At 52.4% G+C, this 13,134-nt stretch overlaps 1 long non-coding RNA gene across 1 annotated transcript in view; it reads right to left on the bottom strand.

Annotated features, from left to right (window-relative positions):
* LOC109295477 overlaps window positions 1-5,795 on the bottom strand; it is a 22,870-nt gene extending 17,075 nt beyond the window's left edge. Inside the window, exon 1 of the long non-coding RNA XR_002096753.1 lies at window positions 5,784-5,795. This is a non-coding gene — a long non-coding RNA (uncharacterized LOC109295477). The remainder of the gene's footprint in view (window positions 1-5,783) is intronic.
* Between the last annotated feature and the right edge of the window lie 7,339 nt (window positions 5,796-13,134).

The raw sequence follows: 13,134 nt of genomic DNA, 5'->3' as shown, positions 1-13,134 counted from the left end.
TGGTGGGGGGGGGAGTTTGAGAACCACTGTTTTAGACAAAAGGTCTAATACAAGGAGCTTTCCTGCCTATGTGCTGCACATTTCTTTTCAGATTAAGAAACAGACCAGATACAGCAGGGCAAGCATGTTAAACCTGGTTATATTCAAACTAAAACAATATTTTACAGCAACATAAAACAAGAATGCTTTGCAGTACAAAATGCATCTACATTTTGTGTGTGTGTTGACTTATAACTGTGGCTTGTACATGAGCACACCCTGGCAGCATCTGACATATTTTTTTTTTTTGGCTCTAGTAAGTCATTGGTTAATGAGGTTTAGAAATGTTTTTATTATTATTTTCATAACTTGGATTTTTTTTATAAACCAGTTTGATTTGGTTTTGTCAAACCACAGTGTGTCTGTGTTTGGGAGGAGGAAAAAAGATGAAAATAGAAGTAAAGCAGTTCTGTTTTCACCAATAAGACTTTTTGATTTTTAGTGTAAAGAAGTTGACCAGCTCTCACGCATGTCTTGCTCTAAAATACCTGTTGAAGATGGACCTCCTGGCCGGCACCTGGGCCTTGTGTTGCTTATACAGTATCCAGCATCTAATGTGGCAAAAAAATGGCCTGGAGGCAGTTGGTTACGGGGAACTATGGGATGGTTGCAGTGAGGAAGCACCACTGCAACTGGGGGTGTTGGGAGCACATAATGCCTTGCAGCATATTGCTTTGTGAGGGAGCCCAGCACGACTCTTCTGCTGAGCGACCAGCTCGGCTCGGCCGTGTCGGAGAGTGCGAATACTGAACCGGGAGCCAGGAAACCTGTAGTCTGTTCCAGGCTTTGCCGCCGACCTACTGGTTGCTTCCTTTCTCTGTATGTCAGCTTCGCCAGAGTAAAAGGTAGAAAGACAGTGGTCCCACAGGTGCGAATGAATGAAATGGCCCCTTGCCACGCTTGGCTCTCCGTCTCTTTATGCAAACTGTTTCTTCGGTGGGATTAGCTGCAACGGTTTGCACAGGGCTTGTCCCCAAGCAGAGGTTCCCCAGGGTGCCTCCAGGAGTGACTTCAATCAACCTTAGCCCACCTGATCCCAAAGGTGGTGTGGATGCTCTTGTATTGGCTCGAGCCAGGCATAGCTCAAGTTGGTGAGGAGCAAGTTGAGGAACAGACTACTGTGTTGCAGCTTAAACCAAAACGAGGAGTCTGCTTTGGCCTAAGTAGCAGTCTTAATAAAACCGGTGCAAATTGTCAGAAAAGCTGCCCTCTTGGCACCGTTTGGGGCAAAGCCAAGAAATGAATCAAAGGTGTCTGAATCCAGCCTTGCATCCTATGTGGCAGTGAAACTATGAACTGGTGAAAATAAGCCTCACTGAATGACTGCAAATTGGTGTCACTAGCCGTCTTTCTACCCCACTCTTCCCATGACCATCCACTTTCAAACCATTTTGATTTGTTTCCCTCCCTCCCTTCTCCTGCCAGCATTGGAATATCAAAGAATAATTTCAGGCGGTCTTTGGGAGGCATTTAGGAAGAATTCATTTACAGTGGTGAGGTGTATTTCTGCTTGCAGCCAGCTTGGTGATAAATGGCTTTTCTGCACCCACCCATCCTTCTCCAAAACAAAATACAGAGATGAGCTGTGCTGAAAGCTGTTTCCATACACTGTCTACTCCTTGAAGGATTTGCAGCTGGCGAGTGTCATTGCCTGACACATTAGAAACTGTGCAGCTTGCTAATGCATAAGTATTTCAGCATTATGTTGCATTCCCCAAGATAGAGTGGAGCTTCCCCGGGGATTGGAGCTGTTGGGAGGTTTTTAGGCAATAGAAAAAGAGGAGGGAATCTGTCTGAATACCGTCTTTCATCCACCTTCCCAGGCCTCTACAGGGAGTGTTGGCTTCTCTGCGGCACTGCAAACCAGCTCTCTGCTAGAAAACCATGAACCACCTTGAACCTAGCTCACAGACGGTACCTTTGTATCAGTAAAGTCAGGAACATTGGGCAATGACTTGGGGTGATTGCTTTATCAATATACCAGTGCAAACTGTAGTAGGGGTTGCAGTTGAACTGGAATAAGTGACATACCAGGATTATCTCCTCCCCCCGAATGGAAATGGCTGTACAGTCTGTCTCTACTACTAAACCTGTATCCCCACTGGGGAAAAGGGAGTGTATCACTTTACCTGGGGGGGAAGTAATGGATCTTACATGTAGAAAAGACCTAAATAAATCATTCATTTTCAGAATGGAGGAGGGGAAATCTTTATTGCACCAGACACCCAGGCACAAATCCCACTCTTCTGAGAGTTGGGGGAAATGTAGCAGATAACTTTAGCTGCAGAAGTGGCATTTGGGGGGCATTTATGCAGATTTTGAGAACCTACCCCAGCTCCTGCAGCTTCCCAGTTTCCTCTGAGCATGTATGGGCTTGCAAATAATCCTGCCTTACCTTGGATATATGCCAGCATCCCCTGAGGGTGAACTGGTATCCCAAAGAGTTTACAGACTGTTTAGAAAGGGTTGCTAGAGCTGTGCGCTAGGCACCACATCCAGACCCTCTGTGGGAGTTTTCCCATGGATACACCTGGGCTAGGAACTAAGCAATGAAAGGATTTGCTTGTGGACTTTGGGTCAGTGTGCTGAGTTGAGCTGTTTCTTGCTCCCAATCCATCTTTGAGCTGGGCTTTACAAGGAGAATAAAATTCATTTCTCCAATGATCAGGCAAGAGGGGGAAAAAAACAACCAGCCCAGAAGTGGCCAGAGGCTTTCCATGCCGCCAGAGTGCTGATTCAGGTGGACTTTGTGCAGCTGAGCAAGCTGATAAACTGGCACCCTTGCTGTGTTGGAGTGTGCCTCCTTCCCCATCCTCTTGTGGAAATCTCGGGGTCATCTGACCCCAGCAGTCTTTCCTGGCCAAGCACAGAAGGGCTGGACTGATGATCTTGAGATGTCCCTTCCAGCCCTTAACATCTAGGGGGCGTGTGTAGACAAAATGGGGGCCCTAAATTGAAGCAGTGCGTTTTTAAAAGCGCCACTTCAGTTTAGGGCGAAGTAAACTCCTGCGTCATGCACGCCCATGTTTTGCCTGCCTCTCCGGCAGCGGGGAGGGGAGGGCGAGCTGCCGGCGAGTGGAGCAGTGCCTGGGCTGAGGGTGGAGCCTGCCTTCCCGGCTTGGTGCCGAGCTGCCTGCACAGCACGGAGCTGTGCGGAGCCCGGTGCTTCGCTCCACAGCTGTAGGGGCAGCAAACTAAAACTCCTCAGAGGTGTTTTAGTTTGCTGTGCCCCTAAATCATTTAAGGTGCATTATGCCACTGACACATGCAAATACCAACACCGTTAAAGTGGTACAAAAGCATTTAACCCACTTTAAAGTGTTGTGCATGTGCACCCCTCGTTTCATCTACGCACGCCCTATGAATCTGTATTGATTCCGTGTCTCCAGCAGTCCCGCCGGGATGAAGCCATAGATTGAAGCAGCTGCATGCTTTAAAATGAGATGCCTGTTGCCATCGTTCCTGGCAGAGATGCGACAGACTGTGTTTGCACCTTGTGTGAAGGGTTCACTAAACTCTTTCTAAATGTCTCCCTGCGTGGTGGGTAAATCGTCGTCCTCCTGCTCAGGTGGGGTCTCAACTTTGCTTGCTTTGGCTAAAGAACTGTCCCAGTGACCTTTCTGTGATTGCCTTGGAGGCAGTGTCGTCTGGTCTCAGCCTGAGGCAATGGGCCAGGAAACCTTAATGCTAATCCTAGCTCCACCCAACTCCCTCTCCTAATCTGCGCAAGATGGGGAAGGCCTGACTTTGTCCAGAAGCATGAGACTTGCAAAGCCAAATTTGATTTTGTGGTGAAGGTGTTGGACAGAGGCTCAGACCTTCAGTGTTCATTGTCCAGCTCTGCCACAGGCTCTGGGTATGACCCTGAGCAAACGTCTTACCTGGGTCTGTGTTCCCGTTCCCTAGAGAATATGGACATGGTGCTTCTGTTGCCTTGTCTCATTAGGTTTTAAACCCCTCGAGAGCCGCAGTGGACTCTAGTAGGTGCGTGTACACACACGGTGATACTGTATCTGGGATCAGGCCACCTGTGGATAGTACTCTGCTGTGTGTCAGCTCTGGGAATTTTGTCATAAATCTCTTGTTGCACAGAGGCAAGCGTGTCTCTCTGTGCGTGTGTGTGCACATAAAGCCTCAGCTCCTGGAGTCGTGTGAATGAGAGAATCGCAGCTTTCATTGAAAATGTAACATCTTAACTCCAAAGCCTAAGAAGAAAAGCTCGGTGCCCCAGGACTGCAGTGGCACCGTGCAAACTCAAAATGCCACAGTGCAGCTGTAATTGTATAGCTGGTGGGATGACTGCTCAGGTTGGTAATTCTGCTCTAACTCTTCATCAATAGCTCGCAGAGCTTTTGGCGAAGGAAGTTGGTGTCACTGCTGTATATGGTCGGTCTTGCACTTTTTGATATCGTACAGTGCTAATATTAGTGATTCTGCTATAGCCAGAGTCTGCTTCCTCGGTTCAGGGAATAACTCTGTTTCCTTCAGTGTTAGTGAGGTTTCTGTTTAGACACCCTAAGGTATTAGCTTGGACTTGGGAGCCCTTGGTTTACGTCCAGGCTGTGCTACTGGCTTGCTTAGTGACATGGGGCAAGGTACTTTGTCCATTGGTGACTGTGTAGATTGCGAACTCCCTGAGGCAGAGGGCATGGCTTGTGTAACCATGAGTGGCTGTTTGGTGTACTAGAAATTACTTCATTGGTAACCATGGAGCACTTAATGTCTCTGGAAACAAGCTCCTAAATCCCCTTCCACCTGCTCTTCCCTCCGCTCAATGGCATGAAACCAACCTGCCTGACGGTGGTGGTTGTAGCAGTCCAGGTTTGAGCATTGGGCCACTGATTAGTTAAGAAAAGCCTTTTTACAAGCAGCACAGGGAGGTGAGCTAATGAAACCAACCTTGGCTTGATTTTTTTTTTTTTCTTTTTATGAACACGAGCTGCTTTCCAAGGGAGTGGGCATTTCTTTCCCTGGATGTGGATTGTTTTTTTTATGACCTGATGCAATGGAACGAGTCTGTCTGGGAGGAGAGAGGAAGTTGCTCAGGCTGTCTTTGAACTTGGAGCTGGAAACCAGAGTGTTTCTGCACCTCTTAGGGGCTTTATTTGGCACATGGTAACTCTGTGATGGGAAAGCCAAGGTTTTCTGGTCCTCCACCTCTGTCTCTCCAAGCCTATGTGGCATCATCTCTTTTCTCTGGACCTTTTTTATCTGAGGTTTTAGGCCTCTGATGTTGCTCTTGCCCTTTCCCTCCTGTAATGTGTCCGAGGACCTGGCTGAGATTGGTCAGGAAAGAAGCAGAAAGAGCATAACTGAAAATCGAGCAAACTTTGGATGTGCTGAAAGCGGCAGGAAGAGGCAAAGTGTGTCTTGTTGCTCTTCCTCACTTGCTCCGCATGGGGGCTCATGAACAAATAAATTAGTGACACAATCCATACAACGGAGCTAAAATCCTGTCGTTTAACCTTGCACCTAAAATAACTGTCCGCGTCCTGGGGCCTTTTTAAGGAGCATCTCTGTCCCCAGCCAGAACATATGCTGAATTGTGCTGGGCTGTACGTGCTTGTATCGAGAGTCCATGCCCGGAGGACGATGGTCAGCACTGGACTGAAGGAGAATGGCTTTAGACACCTAAGGAGCTACGGCATGGAGAGATCATAGTCTCAATTTCTGAAGGTATTTAGGTGCATGAAATAAATGTTAATGGGATCCAGGCACTTTAAAAATTCACAGAAGTTCAGAACTGGAAGGGACCTCGGGAGACCGTCAGCCCCCCGCTCTGGTTTCTCCCTTGCCCGTTAGTTGGCCGTCGTGCAGCTCAGAACTACGGTTTTGTTCAGAATGACACGGAGAACAGATCAAAACCCTGCATCGGTTTGTGATCTCGACAGATGCTCCTAAAAGGATTTATGAAGAATGATGCACATTAAAACGTCCATCTCGCAGAGGAGTGCTGGTCTCTGCCGTTCAGCGTGTGAAAGGGGCTTTGCTGGGTATTTCAAGTGTCTGGCCGTGTGTTTGGAGCACTCCTACCTTACGGCTTTCTTCCCCCCACCCTGCGATCTTAACGTTTCTTCTCCGGCTGTGTCTCCCTTCACGGCTGCTGCTTGCCCCTGTGGCGTGCTGCCCTGGGCTGGGCTGTAAATCTTCCACCGATTTTTGCTCCCAGCAAGGATGGGTTGGTTTTCTGCTCTAAAGCCCTGTTTTAAATCTCTGCAGACAAGTGGCAGCTTCTATGACTCCAGCCTCGCTGCGCGAGGACGGTGGGGCAGAGATAGGGCTGGGTTCCTCTGCTGCTGTTGGTTTGACAAGCTAGAAGTTTAGGGTCGTTGCTGGGTCCTCTGGCCTCACTGAGGCCATCCTGATGCCCTTCACTGGTGCTCTACAAAGGGAGATGAGGTGACTGTCCCATCTTAGAGGGCAGGACCCTTCACCTGTGCCTCAAGGTGGCTCATGCGCTCTGTGGCAGAGAAACGCAAGCATCCAGCTGTCCTGGATCCCAGGCCAGCACCCTGCAGCCCTGGCCTGCCCTTCTGCACAGTGTCTGACGGGATGCGTCGGCCTGGTCTTGTCCCTGAACGGAAGAGCATGGTTCCCTTTTGCTGGCTGGAGGAGCATCACGGAGATGGACCAAGCGAGATCGGGACTGGGAGAGAAAGTAGTGTGCCTTGTCCTTGCCCACAGTGTGCCAATACCGGGGATAGTCCAGGGCTGTCCAGCCAATGTTCTCATTAATAGAATTGGCCTCAGAAAAGGGCAGGGCCCAACGCTGGCCCCGCTGCCAAGGACATTGCTGGGACCAGGGGTTCCCGCGTCTTTGCAGTCCCATTGTGTTACGTTGTCCCTGAAGCACGTGGAGCTGTCGAAGAGCCTGTCGCATGTGGGCGCCGGGAGCCGGCTGTCTTGCATTGTGGCTGCAAAAGCTTTTAACACCTCATGCCCAGAAGCTTCTGTTTCACTTGGAGCTATTCCTGCGAGGCATAATCTCATCTCTTGAATGGGCAGAAACTGGACGGCCTTGGTTGAAGTAGCGTTCCTGCCTTCTCTCCGCGCAGCTCCATGTTCCTTGCTGTGAGCGCCAAGCAGGGTGGGGACTGACCAGAAAGATGCATTTGCTAGTCCAGTGCAAAATGTTCTGCTGGTTACTTGTTAAAACAGTCCTGGTCAGAGATCCTTGGAGATATTCAAACAAAACAGAAGATAAAGCTCCGATGTAGGCCAAGATTTAATGCCTCTTGTGGTTTGTGGATGCTTTGGGCTTTTGGGGTCACAAATATGAGATGATTTGTTTTTGTTTTTTAGTGGGCCCAATTTCAAAAAAGTGCTGAGCATCCACTTAAAAAAAAAAAAAAAAAAAAAAAAAGCCCCTTTTTAAAAAGTCTCCAGTTCGATGCGTTTTTTTAAAAATGCAGGTCACCAGTCCGGCTGTGAGGTGCAGAGTTTGCAATCAGGCGCCTGGGCTGGTTTTAATTTGAAATGTTTGCATACATTTTTGTTTTCCCCCCTGCATAGGAGGAAAACGTTTCCACCTTTCCAGTATTGCTCATTGGACATGTGGGAATTAGCAAGAACCAAACAATTGGCAAAACCCCCCAAACTTCTGCCTGGGAGAAGCGCCTGGTTCACCAGGTGTGTGTGTGTGTGTGTGTGTGTGCGCGTCTTGCTAACCTTGGTTTGATTCTCTTGGGAATCTGGTGCTACAGGAAATGATGGCCAAGAGCCACATCTCTGATCCCTGCACACGAAGTAGCCACGTGTCGGTACAGGGAGGTGAAGGAATATAACTCTTCCTTGTCTGCGGGAGTGCAGAGCTTTATCTGAGGGGACACTAGAGGAGCTTGGCTTATGTCATGTAGCAAAGCAAAGGCTAGCAAGAGGATACGGTCGTTGTTATTTAACAGCCCAGGGAAGAGGAAGAACTATTAGATCTAAAGGGCAAGATTGCTGCAAGAACAAATGTGCATAAACAGGCCTTGGGAGAGGGTGCTAGCCATTCGAGTAGCGACGGGCTGAGATCGCCTCCCTGCGGGAGCGTTTACTTGTCTGTGTGGAGGCAGGTAAATGAAAGAAGCTGATCGCTGTTGTTGGGCCAGCTGCATGGCATTCGAGCGCAAGACGGTCTTCGTCGGGGAAGAGGCTCGTTCTGGTCCCCTCGATGTCCGTGGCATGTTTGCTGCTACAAAACCAGCTGTCCAATCCGTGGTCCAGTCTGTGCTATAAACCGGTGGTTCTCAATCTTTTTTGTACCAGGACCCCTTTGCAAACATCAGTGGCCGGTTCTGACCCGGTGCCCCCCCCCCCCAGCCCCCAAGTGTGTGTGTGTGTGGGGGGGGAAGCAGCCCCTGGCAGGCTGGGACTGCCAACCGACAAAGGGACACCCATGGTTTCCCACCTTTTTTTTCTCCTTTTAAAGTTTGGTCCATTTTTAAAGTGTGTTCACAACCTTTTCATGTATTCCTGTGACCCGCTTTGGGATTGTGACCCATGGGATGAGAAACACTGCTGTAAAGTTTAGCTGGCATCACTGCACTGGCCAAGGGGTGTGAAGAGATCCTGTCCCCTCCCTGACGCAGCCAGTTCACCCCTGCCTGTCTGTAGGATGCAATGGCAAACGAATCCCCTTCCCCCCCTTCTCTCTGCATCTCCAGTAAGGGGTGCTGTCACTGGGCCTTTGCTGGAGACAAGCTGCATGAATCCAGTGCCTCCCATTTCTCTCTGCATTTCTGTCCCCCCCGTGTTCAGCGGGTTGGGTGCCAGCAGCACCCCCACCAGCCTACAGCCCCTGACAGAAGCAAGTGTCTGTGCTAAGGCCTTGTAACTACAGACTCCTCTATGCCACGTTTGACCATTTTGTTATATGTGCTTGTACTCATTTACTGTACTCCGCAAGGTCTTCCATCGTCCGTGTCTTCAAGCAGCGGGCAATGCAGCAGGTGTTGCAGAGTCTGAGGCTCTGCCGCAGTTGCGGGTGGCTGGACCGATGCCGTAGCTCCAGTTCTTCATCAGTTCCTTAGAGCATCCAACTCCGGTACGTAGGCAGTTGAGACCTGGCCACCTTTGCCATGGTTCATCAGCCCCTGGTGGTAAGGACTCGGCTACTGAAATTGTCCATTTTCCTGCTGTTAGGTATTTCCTTCAGCCTGATTCCACATCTGTAACCGTGCCTCCTTGGACGCGGTGTCAAGAGGTTGGGGCTGGTGCGGAGGCTCTCATGTGACTTCAGATGTTTGTGCACGGTGGGATGGTCGTATATCAGGTGTCTCCTCTTCAGTTCGCCTCAATCGTTGTCTCCTGCTGGCCTCTGCTCTTCTGACGTCAGGCCGTGATTTTGACAGACTCGTGCATGTGTGTGGGTGCACCAGGCAGCCTTAAAAGCACCTGTGATTTCTCCAGTCCTAGCTGCATTGCATTGCAGGACAGCCCATTCGGCACGTGGCACCAGGCTGGGAGCATCTGCTGCTTAGGAGCACGGTGGGAATGCACTCGGCTCAGGATGTCACTTCATTCCTCAACACCACGTCACTGAACAAAGCGTGCGAGAGAGAGGGGTAGTGGGGGAGGTTTTAGGGGTACTATGCAGCCTGGGCCCCTAGTCTTATTTCTAGAACAGGGAAAATCCATGGGCAAAGTCTGGTAGAGCTTTACTTCCTTGGAGGGGACGGGCCAGTTGCGTCGCCTCCTGGTTCCTCTGAACGTGCTTTTCCCTGAGGCCCCAGGGTATGCGGGGGTGCTGTAATCCAGCCCCTTCTCATCAGTGCTCTCTGAAACTTGTCCCAGCTTCATGTTTGCCTGCTGGTCCCCCCCCCCGCAGTGTTCCCTCAGCCAGGGCTTCCAGCAAACGCAAGCCCAAATTTAATTTTCCAATTTAATTTTGTTTCCATATGCAAAGAACAGCCACGTACGAGTAGACGAGAACAGCTCGTCCGGGCACAGTGATCCGTGCACCTGGTGAAGCCAAACCCTGCCGGCTGCTGGGAACCGCTGGCTATGCGGGGCTGGCTCATCTGCATTTCCAGCTGGTGCATTAAATTGAAGACAGCTCCCCAGATCTCACTTCCCTTGGTGTTTTCCATGTGTGTCCTGGTTGTAGATGCCAGCTGGGCACGTGATGGTGAGAAATGGGAGGGGGGCAGTGCAGTGGTGACGTGGAGTGAGAGCAGCTGTAGGCATGAAGGGCTCAAGCTCTAGTCTTGCCCCCCTTGTTGCCTACGCTTTGTTGGGAACTTGGCACCAGACGCAGGGGTTTGAAGGACTTGGCTTCTGGCCCCAGCAGGGCAGGGGCTAATTCGCTGCCATGTCTGTTTTATCCACTGACTGATATGCGAAAGGCAGGGGTGGTGGTAGGCCCTTGGCCCCCTTCCCTCCTGGGGCCGTGCCCGCCACACTGCACCGCACTCCCTCTGGCCTCGCAGCTTGCCCTGGCACCTTTTTACCAGGACGGGCAATTCTGACGGTGCGAAGCCCACGGCACAGGCCTGGGACACTTCACTGCAAGCGGTTGTCAGTTCAAACCGTGCTGAGTGGGGAGAGGCCTTGAGCCTCTCTCCCACTCGCCGGGTACCTCCCACCCCAGGTCTGCAGGCTGTTGGACCAAGAGCTGGGAGAGCCTTGGTCCTCTTCTGCTTCTTGTTGGCACAGAATTGCTTTCCTTCCTGAGCTCGGGTCCCTGCAAATGGCCCGAAGTGCCACCTGGGTGGCCAGCTCCTAGCCACGTGCACACTACTGATCTGCCTAAGGCCGGACCTGGGTTTGGTTAGAATTTGACCCTGTGCAACGGGGTGGGAAGGAGCGAGGCACGAGGCAGAGGTGTGGCTGGTGGAAGGGGGTGTGTGTAAACGAGAGAGAGCCTCTGTGGCATGTGCTGCGAGTGACTGAGAGCGCCTCCGGTTTGGCCGTCATGCATAGGGGCAGAGACTGTCAGTGGGGTTTGCAGCGGGTGTTTCTCCTCTGCTGCCAGTTGTGACAGCTCTTGTGTGGTGGCTCCATAAGCAGCCAGTTGCTATAACAGGGACAAGGGCAGCCTCTGGTTTTTTCTAAGCGTCCCCCAACCTTTCTAGCTGGAAGTCCTGGGAAGCTGACAGCTGTGCATCCAGACTTGCCCATGTTGGCGTGTGCCACGTGTCCCCCATTCGAAATTACCGCTCTGTAGCACTTAAAGGACAGAGCTGCGATGGGTTTTCGAGAACACGGGCAAGTCTGGTAGCCTGAGATGGAGCCTCCATAGTTTGGGCAGCATCCAGGTCTTGTTCAGCCTCGCCTGCCCCTCTGGGATTTTGAAGCAGAGCCTGTTCCCTCCGTGCTGGCAGCTTCCCTGGGTCTGGGTGTTGTCTGGGTCTAGGGCTTGGGAGAGACAGGCGTGGGTGCAGGTGGGTGCAGTCAGCAATGGAGTTGCTTCAAGGTACGGTGTCGGAGAGGGAGAGCAGGGTCACAACAGCAGCATGGGGTAACGGGGAGCTGGGAGGTCGCCCTGGCTGGGATGACTGAGAATGGTGCAACCTCAGTCGCCAAGGCTTCCCCACCCCCCCCGGACCTGGTGCCCAGCCCCAGATGCTGGCCAGGCTTTGCTGCTGCCCCTCTCTCCCGCCAGCTCTAGGTATAGCTTGCAGTGCCATGGATGACATGGCAGTGGTCCAGCTGCCCTTAGGTGGTGGAGCGCGGCTGGACTGCTCTGCTCAGCAGAGAGATCTGATGCTGAAGCAGGACTGGGCTGGGCATCCCTGCTGACGGACCAGCCCAGTGTCCAGGGGGCTGTTAAGCAAAGCGGGGGCCCAGCTCCAAGGGGCTGGCTCTGGAGACGCTCACGTTGGGCTGGCTCTGGTTAGTCTCATTCCACGTTGCAGCCCAGGGCTGCTTCACGCTCCCACACACCACATGAATATTGTGCCACTAACCAGCCCAGCGTGCAGATGACAGGCAGGTGAGGCCACGTGGCAGTCTTCCCCCTGCTGCTGCTGCCAGCCCCAGCCAGCAAGCACTGGGTTTCTGAGCCTGGGCGAGTGGAGGGGGCATGGGGCTACATAACTGACTGGCTTCAGATATGCTTGGTGCTGGGGCGAGCTGCGAGGCAGGCCTCTGTGTCTGCAACTGCCTGTGGAGGTTTAGCCTGGTCTGCGAGAGGAGGGGAAGGCTGGTGATGCCATGCCCATTGGGGCAGTGGCTGGCCTAAGAGCAGTCTTTCTCAACCTGTGGGTCGTGACCCAGATCTAGGTCGCAAGAATGTATGAAAGGGTCACAAACAAACTTTAAAAAATGGATTCTCCTTTAGAGGAGAAAAATGTGGGACATGGTGGCTTGTCCCTTGCAGGCTGGCAGAGATGCAGCCCGCAAGGGGCTTGGGGGGGGGCTTTCCCTCCCCCACACACTGGGGGGACAGCAGGGTGGGAGCGAGGGGCACTTTACAAATGGGTCCTGGTACAAAAAAGGCTGAGAGCCGCTGGCCTAGAGCACGCTGCGCTGCCCAAGAGGCGGCTCTGCAGCGCGCCCCCTGCAGCCGAGTGATGCAGGCTTGGTGACCACCTCTGCCGAAGCAATGCCGTGCTCGTGGGGTGCAGCACAGCCTCCCCCAGGGGATTTAGGGCTTGCATGCCCTGGCAGCTGATCCCAAAGGGCTCTTCTAGAGCAGCTCCCTGTGTGGGGGCTCAGTGCAGCACAGCACTGTGCCAGCCAAGGGCTGAGATGTGCCAGACAAGGGGTGAGCACCGTCTCTGCTGTGTGGGGTTTGGTTTTGGGCGAGGCGATGCAGCCTGGCAGGAGAGAGCCCTCCTCACTGCCGTATGCTGTGTCCCCACGAGAGGGCTCTGCTGCTGTACCTCTGCTTCCCGGCCTGCCAGCACAAGCCCTAGGATGCTCTCGTCCCAGATCAAGGTCGGTAGCATGATCTGCTGTGGTCCGAGTGGCTTCCCTGGGGCAGATGCCTGACCTGTTTGCATTTGCAGGCAGTGAGGCTGCACCCCTGGGTTCCACTCGGGCAGTTTCTCTTGCGCGCTGCGTGTGGCCCCTTGCCACCGAGGTTTTTGGGGCGCGGGAGCTGCATCTCCGCAGGGATGGTGTAGTGTCTTGTAACAGGATCCAGGCGGTTGGCTCAGCTTCCAGCTG

Source organism: Gavialis gangeticus, unplaced genomic scaffold, assembly GCF_001723915.1.
Source record: "Gavialis gangeticus isolate Ggan-Ray unplaced genomic scaffold, GavGan_comp1, whole genome shotgun sequence".
Taxonomy (NCBI): Eukaryota; Metazoa; Chordata; order Crocodylia; family Gavialidae; genus Gavialis; species Gavialis gangeticus.
Note: the sequence above shows the minus strand (reverse complement) of the source record. Positions and strands in the feature narration are given on the sequence as shown.